At 36.3% G+C, this 14,424-nt stretch overlaps 1 protein-coding gene across 2 annotated transcripts in view; it reads left to right on the top strand.

Annotated features, from left to right (window-relative positions):
• The window catches only part of LOC139948898 (rap guanine nucleotide exchange factor 4-like), an 81,696-nt gene that overhangs the window by 7,617 nt on the left and 59,655 nt on the right, over positions 1 to 14,424 (top strand). The window lies entirely within an intron of this gene.

The raw sequence follows: 14,424 nt of genomic DNA on the forward strand, positions 1-14,424 counted from the left end.
AAAGAAACTTGGCCAGAAGTGCTCCCCTTGAAAAAAAAATGTGTAGGCCTACCCCCTTATTAGGCCCCTAAAATGTTACCATAGTTACAGCGCCGTAAACAAGGAAATGTAAAATGGCCGCAGTGTGTTCATACATAGTGGTCTCACAAAAGAGTCAAGTGGATAAAGACATCCTTCATTGCTCTCAGCATTTCATTTCTAACCCGAGAGAAACATAAAGAAATGTATTGACCTAGAATTGTAAATAATATATTCCATATCTACCCTCGGCAATACCGTAAGTGATGAATTTAATTCATTAGAGTTCCATCTTGCTTCTTAATGCACTGTTTTACTACCATAAAAATGTCATTGCACTTATTTATAAGCCAAGGCTAAAGTAGAAAATCGATATTGACGGGGAAATGTTTCTGCATTAACAATAGAATATTAAAGGCACTGGACACGTCATGGAAGTTCATTTGAACTTTTTTATATCCTTTTTATATCCTCTATTGGTAATGACATAAAATAGTTGTGAGCACAGAAACTTACTTGGTAACAAGCAATGGAGAGATGTTGATAGCATAAAACATTGTGAGAAACGGCTCCCTCTGAAGTAACGTACTTTTGGAGAAAGAAGTAATTTTCCACGAATTTGATTTCAAGACCTCAGAATTAGATTTTGAGGTCACAAAATCAAGCATCTGAAAGCACACAACCTCGTGTGACAAGGGTGTTTTTCTTCCATTATTATCTTGCAACTTTGACTACCAATTGAGTTCAAATTTACACAGGTTTGTTATTTTTTGCATATGTTGAGATACACCAAGTGAGAAGACTGGTCTTTGACAATTACCAATAGTGTCCAGTGTCTGTAAGACAATTTGCAAAATTATTGTTTCTCTAGTGTTTCTGAACTAGATGACGACTTAAAATGGACAACATTTGTAATTGTCTAAGACAAGTATTACTACTGCCACTTTCTGTGACCCATTAAATAAAAAACCTTTTAAAAATTAGGGTCAACGGTAATTTTTTGACACCACCCCCTGCCCCCCCCCTCCTTATTCCCATATTCTTTATTGGCGAAGGAGACAAACTTGTGCACTTTAAAAGTTCCCAATGTGCGACAATGCATGAGACTTGCACAGTCTATTGACTGTATTTCTGACTCAAAGACTTTAATATGGTTGAATTCGTTGAGGTGTGATTTGATGATCGTTGACCGTTATGAGTGAACACTTTGACAAACCTAGCTTCTTGAACTGAAAGCGGATTTTGACAACTGACCCGTGTAGTAGTAAATCTCCATGCATGCAACACCTTCATGGTTAAAGGCACAGGACACTATTGGTAATTACTCAAATAATTTTTAGCATAAAAACTTACTTGGTAAAGAGCAATGGAGAGCTGTCGATAGTATAAAATATTGTGAGAAATGGCTCCCTCTGAAGTACTGGAGTTTTTGGGAAGGAGGTAATTTCTCACTCAAATAATAAAAGACTTCAGCTAGAGCCTTTTATTATGCATCTGAAAGCACACTCAAAGTCGTGTAACAAGGGTGTTTTTTCTTTCATTATTCTCTTGCAACTTCGATGAGCAGTTGAGTCAGAATTTCCACAGGTTTGTTATTTTGTGCAAATCAGGCATGCAACTCTTCTGCGTTTCCGCGGAATTCCGTGTTTTTGTTTTTTGTTTTACGAAAAAAAAAAACACGTGAAAAAAAAAAAAAAACTACTACAATCATGTAAAATAAGCCTAGTACATGCTAAAGATGCACCTAAGAGCATAATAAACCTCAACATTTTCTAGGGTACCGTTGTGGGTATCATGTCCCGTGGCGTTTCGGCTGCCTCGCTCCGCACTTGGGTTGTGCCTTTGAAAATGTTCCTATTTTTTTTCAACGGGCAGTTGCATGCCTGGCATATGTTGGGATACACCAAATGAGAATACTGGTCTTTGACATTTACCAAACGTTTCCAGTGCCTTCAATTAAAATTATAATGTACTTTTTTCAAAGCCACAGAGGCTCGCGGACGTGAATACTTGGCAACATTTCACAAAGCTGTTTAGCAGATAAAAAAATAAACGCTTTAGAAACTAAACTGCTAAGCATAAACTGGCAGGAAGGAAATCAGTCACCCAAGGCCCAATTTTATAGAGCTGCCCAAGCAGAAAACATTGCTAAACAAATTTCTGCTTAGCAACAATATGTAGGATACCATTCACACATGCAACCTGTAAAATGTTATTTCAGCTGGTAACCTTTTCTGGTAAGCATAATTTTGTTGTGCTTAGCTATTTTTTGTGCTGATGCAGCCCTATGAAATTAGGCCCAGAAAAGTACCATGCATGATATTTGAGCTGGGAACCCATTTTTGTTCAGAAGCTTGTTAAAGGAACACGTTGCCTTGGATCGGACGAGTTGGTCAAAACAAAAGCGTTTGTAACCGTTTTGTATATAATGCATATGGTTGGAAAGATGTTTTAAAAGTAGAATACAATGATCCACACAAGTTTGCCTCGAAATTGCGTGGTTTTCCTTCTACTGTGAGAACTAACACGGTCTGCCATTTATGGGAGTCAAAATTTTGACCCCCATAAATGGCCGACGTGTTAGTCGACGAGGTAAAAGGAAATCACGCAATTTCGAGGCATGTTTGTGTGGATCATTGTATTCTACTTTTACAACATCTTTCTACCCATATGCATTTTATAAAAAACGAATACAAACGCTTTTCAAAGACCAACTCGACCGATTCAAGGCAACGTGTTCCTTTAAGATTCTGATTTCAAGATGGTTTCCGTAGATTATATTTCCTTTCTAATTAGAGTCGATGTAGAAATGAGCCGACAAGGTCCACTAAGCTCCTTGCACTTTGATGGCGACAAGAAATTCATTCATCAATTTTTAGCCACGCCTTTAAAGGTGCAGTCATAGATTGGTAAATGCGTCAAAAATGAATGTGCATTAAAACTTACTTGATGAGAAGCACTGCGGCTGTTGATAGTGTAAAGTATTCTGAGATAAGATTCCCTTCAAAGTAGTATGGTTTGGATAATTTAATTAATATGGTTTGAAAACGATTCTCAGAGGGTTGATGTACGTTCGCAAATGCTATGGCCAGAGATGCGGTTGATAACCACTGCCACCTCACTAAACTGGTTGGTTTGACATTCTTGTGAAAATTCAGGGACAGCTTTTTGCTGTTTTCTCAGCAAGTAGACACAGTCACACTCTATCCTGCTAAAACTTTCACATTTACGTGCGACTTTGTAATTTAGACAATCCGTGGGAGCATCCAGCTTCTAAGAAGCCTTTACTCACCGGATGATGATGATTATGTTGACCAAAAACAATCTATGACCCTACCTTTAAAGGCAAAGTATACTTTTTGGAACCGTTCAATTGTTTTAATCCTTTATAAATGTCGATGTTTAAAAAAATACTAACATGTGAAAATTTCATTTCTAAAGGTGTTCGCATTTTGCTGAAAATCCAGAGCAAGGATACACAAAATGGGAAGTCCTTGCAATAATCCTTCTCAGATCGATGCAAATTTTGGGGCATACAAACTGATATCATTTGACATGACCACTTCCCCAGGTCGAAATTCCAGTTGAACCTAGTTAAACTAACTGGAACTAGTTGAAACCAGTTGATAAACTAGTTAAACACAGTTAAAACCAGTTGGTTTAATATGGAAAATGGACAGTAAACTAGTTAAACACAGTTAAAACCAGTTGGTTTAATATGGAAAATGGACAGAGACCAACTGGTTTATAATTTCAACCTAGTTGAACACAGTTAAACATAGTCCAAACCAGTTGGTTAATATGGAAAATGGACGAGTTTGATCACTATCCAGTTGAACCAGTTGACCCCAGTTAACTAGGTTCAACTGGAATTTTGACCTGGGTCAAAGTGAAATGTTTCTCAAAATGCTTTACTATGAAAAGCTGCTGTAGGCTTCTGGCCAAAGGTTTTATTATCATTAATTTTAAGAGTGATTAAAAAATTGTGTACCTTCCCTTTAAGTCCCCGATTGCTCATTAGCGAATCGGGTTGCTCGCTAGAGGCCCCAATATTTTCATTTCATTTCATTTTATTTGCCAGCAAACATGAAAAAAACACACATATGTATTAAAAAAATGCACATCAAAGATTTACAAGAAAAAGCAATACAATAGTTATAAAAAGAGGGGAAAAAAAATAGATATATATAATATGTAAAAACACTAGCAAATAACTGAGAAACCTGGCCTGGCCGCGGGCAGATATAAGGATTGAGTAGGAAACAATCTGGCCTCAGCCTAGCGACATTGATTTAACTGGGAGAAAATATATGAGGGAACCAGTGACTAGGTCTTTGCCACTGGAATGAAGTGAAGTGGATATGGTTGGCTGCTTACCAGTCGACATTACAAGAAATAATTAACGACCTTATCATTGACAACAAACTTGCCTGATGCACCTGGGAACCAAGCCACCCAATTCGCTAATGAGCAATTTGTGATCTAAGGGAAGGTATACGTTTGGTAAACTCTCTTAAATTTTATGGCAAAAGAAAGCAAGTTTACACTTCATATCCCAATGTTCAAGCTAGCAGATCGAACCGATACACACAAATTGCAGACTGAGATTTCAGATTGATTGTGATAAGTTTTGTTAATTCGAGAAATACCAATTTTGTAAATTGTCTTGTAAAATACACTGTATGGAGGGGCCTTCTCACAGGCAAACAAAAAAATAAATAAAAACAGAAACTTTAAGGTAAGATGATAGACGAGTAGCTTTAGCAGAGTTGACAATTCATCATGGGATGGATTTCCCCGGGGAGTGGAATTCAGATTTTTAGGAATGATTAATATCGACATGATGTCCAGAGGTTATAGTATTAAATCTGATCGAAAAACACCGGACGCTTATCACGAAGAGTTTATGCTCAATCACGTTTCAAAATTTGTGTGAAGATTTCCAACGGATCCCAACAGATTCTGCTAATTGGTTTTGATCTTGGAAAAGTTATCCATGCCGTTTTGAGCATTTATTAAGAAAATTGATGGAATACATCGGGGGAAGATGTCAAATGTGATCCTAGGAATTAATAACACATCAATTGTTACAGTGTGATATTTTATCGTGAGATAATGTTTGGTGAATGTTTAATGTTAAAGCCATTGGACACTTTCATTGGACACCAAAAATTAAAAGTTCACAGATTTACAAATAATTTGCAGGGTTTACAGAAGGTAATGGTGAAAGACTTTCCTTGAAATATTATTCCATGAAATGCTTTACTTTTTGAGAAAACATTCAAACAATTATCAGTTCTCGATATCGAGAATTGCGGATTTAAAGTAAACACAAATCATGACACGGCGAAACGTGCGCAAACAAGGATGTGTTTTCCCGTTATTTTCTCCCGACTCCGATAACCGATTGAGCCTAAATTTTCACAGGTTTGTTATTTTGTATATAAGGTGTGATACACAAAGTGTGGGCCTTTTGACAATACTGTAATACTGATGTTGTGCGATTGCTTTAAGACTATTGAGAGTAATGTCCTGTAGTAATGTGCATCTCCACCAGATTTCTTTTCCTGGTAAAGGACGGGTCATACTTTGCTACACTTGGGCCCAATTTCATAAAGCCTGAAGTGCAAAAATGTGCTAAGCGCAAAAAGTCTTGCTTAGCAAAAATACTAGCCAGAACACCATACGGTTATAAAGTACCATTTCTGCGACCCCCACTTGTTTCTTGCTTAGCAAAGACAATTTGCTCAGCAGTATTTTCTGCTGAAATTGGGCCGAGGTCTCTACATCAGTAAAGCCATAACTAAAAATAATAAAAAATTCTGATGCTGTTGAACCCTAAAAAAGGCACCTCAAACCATGACAGTACCAGATGCACCACATCAAACCCGCACAGTATTAACCAGCATATTAATTAAGTGCATTAAGTTTGAGATCCTTAGATGTCGTGATCAGTTCCAGCAGACCGGAAAGTATCCGACCAACAGACCGTGACATGATATGTTAAGCTCCACGCTTGTCTGGATGGGGTCTGTTCAGTTGAATGCACGGCGTGAACGAACAGCAGTTAGAATCAAAAGGCTTAGCGCGACTGATCGGTGCAGTGTCATAAGAATAGACCTTGTAAAAATCTTGCAGCTTTGGTTCATGTGTTGCACCTTGTAGAAAATATCTTTGTATGAGGGCGGGAAAATGTTGTCCAAAGGGAAGTTAACTGGAAAACAGAACTAATATTAGAACAGCAGGTTTTCATGTGTGGCGAATGTCCCCCCTTTAAATAAATGCTCATTTTGGTAACAAATTGTGTTTCCTTATAAACGTTTTCTCCCTACCTTTGTGGTTAGCAAAATTGCTTTGTGCTTAGCTACTGTTTGTGATTGAGAAGGGCCCTGTTCGGTCGGGGACTGTGAGTCTCGTACAGCCTGATTGCGCTTTCTTATGTAACAAAATCATACAAAACCAAAAAGAGGCTTTGAGCTAAAATGGTTTCTTTCTCCTGGAGCAGCCATCTTGTCTTTGTTTCAACTATAACAACTCCAAAAAAAAATTCTTTTTTATTTTTGTTTTAATTTTATTTTATTACCTTCATTGCACAAATACATTAAAGAAATGACATTGGTGCAAAAGGGAAACCCCGAACATGCACACAGGCCCACTAAATGGGGACCCTTGTTTACACATCAAAAACCAAAAGACAAGGGACAAGCACAACTACAGGCAAACAACCGAAGAAAACAAAGAAATAATATAAAAAGTAAACAAAATCACAAAGAAGATGGAAAAACTACAATTTAAAAATGGCTAAAAATTATTGCACAAGCATGATAAAAATATATCATATTTATATTCTTGGGCTGTTCTTATGGCAACTCTCCGGTCGAAATGAAAATGAATATCTGTACGCACATTCTAATCTGTAAGAGGGAAGATATTTTTTTCCTTTAATGAGCACTTTTCAGTTTGCTGCAAGCCAACTGAAACCAAGAACTCTGATGACCCGAATTTAATCCCAGCTTATGCCTTGACCTGACGACAGACCGGTGTATAGTCGGTTGCTTGATGATAAGCTTTGAACACTGATAATCGCCAGTGTCTTCAAGAACCGACTAGACACTGATCAATACTTCAGCCGTACATAAGAATAAAGCTGCTAATGTTTGGATTTTGCAGTCAGGGAGATTTTTGTACAACAATAACGGCAATATTCAGAATTACATTTAACATAATACGCAAAACATTTCCATAATCAGGGACATTTTGTACAACAGTTACGGATATATTTAGAGTTACATTCAATGGGAAAAGGTTTCCATAGTCTGGGGGTTTTGGTCAACAATCTATTTTAAAACAGAAAAAGCCATAGCAACGAGAAATGGATCACTCGATCACCACAACAAAAAATGGGTTAATATGTTGTAATTAGGATTTTCTGCCCGGTTTATATTTGTTTATCTGGTGTGTAGATGTCTAGGGTAGTTGGTACTGTCTAGTCCTTAATCTTTTTGTTGTCCATTCGCGTTTGTCTTCTGTGCGCGGTTTTCTTGTTTACTGCCCTTTGGGCATTTGTGTTTAATCCTGTTGTTTGCTTTTGCTGTGATTTTTTGTATTTGTATGTTTTTTTGTCACATATTGGAATAAATAAAAATAAAATTAAAAAATTAAAAAACAATCATGGAGATATCACATTCAACATCAGAAAAAATCCTTTTCCAGGGACATTGTCAAAATTTGTCATCAGAACATTGACAGATTGGTTTATTTTCAGGGAGCTTTCTACAGAGTCAGGGAGAGTAAGCAGATCTTTGTTTTGTTTTTAGTTTTTTAGTTTTTTGTTTTTTTGCCGTCATGTTTCAGTCGCAGGATCATCAAGCGACCGACTTTTAGCCAACCTTTTAGTCATAGTCTTTACCCTGTCTGTATTTGTCCTTCTATGTAACCCTGGACTTTTTATCACCCTCTTTTCTGCACATCATGCATCTCTATAAGGAGCTCCAAGGTCAGATTAAGATTCAAGTATTTTCCAATAGATAGAGTCCTTTTGAAAATGGGGACAAGTTACAAGTCTTCAACCTCACGCTAAAATGGTGTAATGTCATTTTATCATTTATTCTTCCATAGTGAAATAATAAACGTGACAACATCGAATATGAAAACGAGGCTTGTACATATACACAAAGGGGACATTTTGCACCAGTCAAAATGTCAAATTCAATGCCATTTTTTATTGAATATCACCATCAAAATTCAGGAACTGAAAATTACCTGGGGTCGATTTCACAAAGAGTTAGGACTAGTCCTAACTTAGGACTAGTCCTAGGAGATGTACAAATTGCATTGATAGTCCTAAGTTCAAGTAACTGGTCCTAACTCGAGATAAGACTAGTCCTAACTCTTTGTGAAATCCACCCCAGAACAAACATGTATAGGCCATATAAATATATAGTGTATGGTCATTTTAAATGACAAAAATTGCTTGTGAAAGTATCAAAAACAGTGGCATTTTACACTATTTTAATCAGAGGTTAGAGACTCGTAACTTTGTTCACTTTTCACAAGGACTTTATCTGTTTGAAAAAGAACGGATCACAAAACTGAGTTTAACTTTGAAATCCCTCTTTAAAATTTACAGGCTACTTTCGAGAGAGATAAAAATATAAAAAATAGTATATTCTTGTTCAGAGAATTTTCATTTCATTCCTGAACTTTTTCATATATACATTTAAAGGCTACAGTAATAGTTCCTTTTTGATGGATTTCTCGGTTTCTTCCCCAGAAATATATAATTGAAAAAATCATAACAGCTGGAAATCACTTTCAATTTCCCCTTCCTCTCTGCACATTTTCCCCTCAGGCCTTCACACTTGTATCCAGCGCTTAAGTAAATTTGGTTTAAACCTGTACATAACCAATCCAATCACCGATTGCCTCCGCTAGGTATACAAGCGACAACCCTCGGATTTTTCAGTTGAGTAGTCGTGATCACCTTTTGGGATCGCAGTATTGGATTAGGTATGTTGGATTTTTCCCGCTAGGAATCGGGAAGTATAAATACGCAGTGAAGGGCGGTTACTTTAAAGGAAGGATTGTTATAAACTCTAAAGAGCGATTAAAAGAAAAGGTTTATGGTTGGTTAATACTCTTAAAAATGAATGGCATCAGAAACTTTTGGTTTAGAAGCCTATTGCAGCTTTCAACAGTATAAAGCATTTTGAGAGCATGCTACATGTGCATGCAGATGTTGCAGATTTGTCTTTGTTCAACCCAAAATTGAAGTCTCCTCTCAAAACTTATCTTATGTCACAGGTTTTCAATGATTAATTTTGTTGTGTGATCTGTTTTTCTTTGTGTTGTGTTTTGGTTTTTTGTTTTGGTTTTGGTTTTGGTCTTATTATTATTATTATTATTATTATTATTATTATTATTATTATTATTATTATTATTATTATTATTATTATTATTATTATTATTATTATTATTATTATTATTATTATTATTATTATTATTATTATTATTATTATTATTATTATTATTATTATTATTATTATTATTATTATTATTATTATTATTATTATTATTATTATTATTATTATTATTATTATTATTATTATTATTATTATTATTATTATTATTATTATTATTATTATTATTATTATTATTATTATTATTATTATTATTATTATTATTATTATTATTATTATTATTATTATTATTATTATTATTATTATTTATTATATCTGTTAGTTTTTGCTCAGCAGAAGTTTGTTCAACAAAATGTTCTGCTTAAGCAAATCTGTGAAAAAATGTGCCAGTACTAGCCCCTCCCCTGTCTCCTACATTAAAAGGATACAAATATGGAAAAGAGATGAGCCTAGCCTAGCTTACTAACAAGGTCAGCTTAGCTAAGTGGTAGTTTGCCTTGCCTTCCACCTCCAGGACCCTGGTTAAAATCCCACCTGGGCACCATGTGGATTGCGTTTTCCATCCCTGTCGGACTGCATCGGCTTTTCTTGGAATATTTCTCTGGGGTTTTCCCTCCTACATGTACATCTAAAACTATACCTTCCTTTAATGTTTTTGTCTGTGGGCTCTTAGCTAGTACAGGCATGTGAGACTTACTCTTTTCAGCTGGTTTCCTCTTTTGGGGTTTTGATTTTCCTCTTTTTTCCTTAACTTTCTGTGTTCAAAAGTATAGGAATATTATCTTTTCCTTTTTTTTGCTTTCCCGGTTTTCTCTTTTCCTCTTCTCTCATGGATAGTTACTCACATGCCTGCAAGTAGGCCTTTAGTGAATAAGGCAGACTTTTCTGAGAGTCCTTGGCTTCGCAACCAAAATTGAAACTTTGAAAACAACAGGCCTCCCGTTGTCTATGTTCAAACTTTCTCAAATCTAGTCTTCATTTGGTATTCAGCACCAACAACAATACAAGTTAGACTAGTTATTACTTCTAAATGTCTTCATCTGTCTCCGTTTCAAAAACTTTCCTGGAAACTCCATCCAAACTGAAGAGCGGCTGTTACCCGAAACGAATCTCTAACATAAGAGGTGTCTAGGGTTTCTAAGTAAGAGTTTGTCTCTCTCGGAAGAGGAGAAAATCTGCATTGTAGAGGATGGGACTCTCAGAAGACATCCTGTATGAAAATTCACTTCAGCAAGGGATTAACGTTGCTAAAAGAGAATAGCATTTCAGTGTGGAGAGGGTCTTTCAAGTGTTCTTCGAGGAGCGTGCCGTATCAAGTTGGAATGACAGGTCGACTGCGGAGACGTAGAGAAGATTTGATACTCGTCTTAGACTGTTCCGTTCGGTGACACTGTGTGCATTTGTAATGTTCGGGATGATTGATGGCGATGTTGGATTAGGATTGTTTGTAGTATTGACTCTGGCGAGAATTGTTTTCTTTTGTTTTTTTTCTTCTGTTATCTATATCCTTGACAACTGTAGACTTCTTAGGTTGTTGGCCGGTTGCGTGACTTGTTGAGGTACAGTGCGCTGTCGCGTGTAGTTCCGTCATGGAGCTGGGATGAGTCAATGACCAGACTAAAGTCAGTGACCAGCCTGCTTTACCAGCCAGGCTCCTAGTGGATGATAACCATGCCTACATCCTTACAGACTTTGAAGGGGTGACCCTGTTTTAGCCCCCAAAAGTAGGGGACAACGTACCCCTGGTGACAGTTTATTTTGGTTGACAGACCATATCAGTTAAGTGTAGCCCTCACCTTGAAGTGAGGTAATCTCTCTCGAAAAAAATAATTTAAATTTAAAATGATAGGGTCTAGCCATAATCACAAAAAGAGCCTTTAAAGGCAGTGGACACTATTGGTAATTGTCAAATACTAGCCTTCACAGTTGGTGTATCTTAATATATGCATAAAATAACAAACCTGTGAAAATTTGAGCTCAATTGGTCATCGAACTTGCGAGATAATAATGAAAGAAAAAAACACCCTTGTCACACGAAGTTGTGTGCGTTTCGATGGTTGATTTCGAGACCTCAAATTCTAAACTTGAGGTCTTGAAATCAATTTTTTTTTAAATTACTTCTTTCTCGAAAACTAAGTCACTTCAGAGGGAGCCATTTCTCACAGTGTTTTATACCATCAAAAGCTCCCCATTACTCGTTACCAAGTGAGGTTTTATGCTGATAATTATTTTGAATAATTACCAATAGTGTCCACTGCCTTTAAGAGGATTGGAATTAATTAACCACCCAAAACCAACACAAGCACTTTCACTTTTGTTTTTGAATACGCTCAATTGTTTTAATCCGATATAAATGTTGATAGTTGATTAAAACTGACTGTAAATTTTTTATTTTAGAACCGTTTTCGAGCTGTTGCCAAAAAAGGAAGAATAATCTGAGAATTGTTTCTCAGATTGTAATGTCTTTGACTTCCTCTCTCTACAAATCTCAAACATTATACATTATAAACAGCTGCAGTGCTTCTTACCAAGTATGTTTTATTTCACCGCTCAAACAAATTATAAGTATTGCATGATACACTATCCGTTCCGCTAAGTAGTTAATTTATTATAACAACATCAGCTAAACATACATATCAAAGTTCATTTCCTGCAATTTGTGAAACTAAAGGAGAGGGAGATCAGTTGAACTTTGTTCCCTCGAAATTACAAACTTTATTTTTTTCTTCTGATGTATGCTGAATTTTGTTAAAATGCGATTCACTAAGCGGAAGTAGTAGTCCTTGTCGATTTCCTACATGAACCTTCTGCACAGGTATCAGTTAATAAGCAGGACTGTTCTGTTCAGAACTGAGAAGTCTCCCGAATTCCGCAAAATTTTATTTTTTTCTTCTGATGTATGCTGAATTTTGTTAACATACGATCCACTAAGCGGAAGTAGTAGTCCCTGGCGATTTCCTACATGTACCTTCTGCACAGGTATCAGTTAATAAGCAGGACTGTTCTTTTCAGAACTGAGAAGTCTCCCGAATTCCGCAAATAATAATATTGGAATATTCGGTTTTTATATAGCGCTTTATACACCATGTCTCAAAGCGCTTCCAACATTATAACCCTGATCACTGGGCCATTTCATTCCTTAAACCATCTCAGCTCCCTGGGGAGAATACAACTTGTGCCGCCAAATATGTAGCGCACTATGCTAAACAAGCCACAAGAACCATCTCTGCCCTCACAGGTACCCATTAACCCCTGGGTGGAGAGAAGCAATTATAGTTAAGTGTCTGCTCAGGGACACAAGTGTCAAGACCTGGATTCGAACCCACACTCTGCTGAACAGGAACACCAGAGCTTGAGTTCGGTGCTCTTATCCGCTCGGCCACCACACCCCATAATCTACTCTGTGGCAGTAGAGAAGTCTCCTTAATTCTAAACAAAATCTACTCCGCTGCAATAGAATATAGCATGACAAGTTCTAAAAAGAACATAATCTACCCAGCAAATTTATACACACATGGCGTTACCGCAAACCAAATATACATTGAATTTGAAAATGCAGACATAATTTATAATCAGCTCACTAACTTCATACATGTACATTTGTTGAATTCATGATTTAACACAGGGTCGTGCCTCGCCTCAGTCCCTTTCAAATTAAATTCAAGCATCGATTCTTTTATTAAAAATGCTTTTACAATTCGACGGATACTTGCCAGAAGGACATTTTGCTCTCTGACCTTCCATCAGGCACGTAAAGTACCAAATTTTATGCCAGGTGGAAGGTTGTAGACAATAAATAAAATGGCTGATACGAACAAATATTTGTATATTAACTGTTAAATGTTCATGGCTATAATGAAATGTTTTTGCATTGGCATGTTGAATTTAGATTGTCTTAGTTGACTTATGAGAGGCACAAAAAAAGCGAAGAACCTCTTTGTGTATTTCTTACATATTTTTTGCATAAGTATAGCTTAGAATTGGGGTCACACTTTCAATATCCCTTCTGCCCTGAGCACAATAAATTGTATAATTCTACTAATTTGTAAAATTTTGATGCAAAATAATTTATATAGTTGTTGGAGAGACCCTAATATTAAGGCATAGATGATAGCTCAGTTGGTAAATTGCGGGCATGTTAATCCGGAGGTTGCAGGTTCAAATCCCACTCCAATCAATTATTTTTTGTTCCAGCCAAAATTAGAAAATAGATTTTTGCAAACTTCTCATCAACCAAAAGGACCCATGGTATAAATGCAATATAGGTAATGGCCTGAGGTTTCAACCCCACCAGAGTCTTTCTCGAAGGCTAAAATACACAAAAACAAATATTCTTCTAGAAAGACTCTGCTAGGGTCGGAACAATTTTTGCATTATTCGTTTTGCAGTTTTCCAGTCAAAGTTATTCACAATTTACCCAGTCAGTTTTCTTAGTGGTTTATTACTTGGTATTAAAACACAATTTCAGATGAAGTAAAAGCCCCTGCTCTTTATAAAGGCTTTTATAAAAAGAAAAAACAAATTAAGGGTAACATTTTAATGGGAAATTTCTGCAGATACTCATTTTACTACTTTATTGTTTAACTCTACTTAACTCTAAGGTTTTTTATACAAAACAACAATTGAGGGTCAGATTTAAATGGGAAATTTCCGCATATGCCCATTTTATTGCTTTTAACGTTTTTAAACTCGCTCCTTTATCTTATAATTCCAGAACCTGAAAGAATCACAACATTTGCGACTTCCTTTCTAGCGGAGAAAATCCATTATCATCCATTAAAGTTTTGCCAGCGTGATTCGCACACAATAAAATATCAGGGGCAGTCTTTAAGCAATGAGCGTTTTACAATAAATGGTATTGATTGGAAATGTGTACATTTGTAGACAATGGGTTGTTTGTCGGACTAATATACAGAGCAGTCGTTTAGTATGAATGGAAATTATGTTTGACGAGGGGAGAATGAACGAGGCAAAACATCGGAGATTA

The sequence above is a fragment of the Asterias amurensis genome, chromosome 16 (genome assembly GCF_032118995.1).
Source record: "Asterias amurensis chromosome 16, ASM3211899v1".
NCBI classification, from domain to species: domain Eukaryota; kingdom Metazoa; phylum Echinodermata; class Asteroidea; order Forcipulatida; family Asteriidae; genus Asterias; species Asterias amurensis.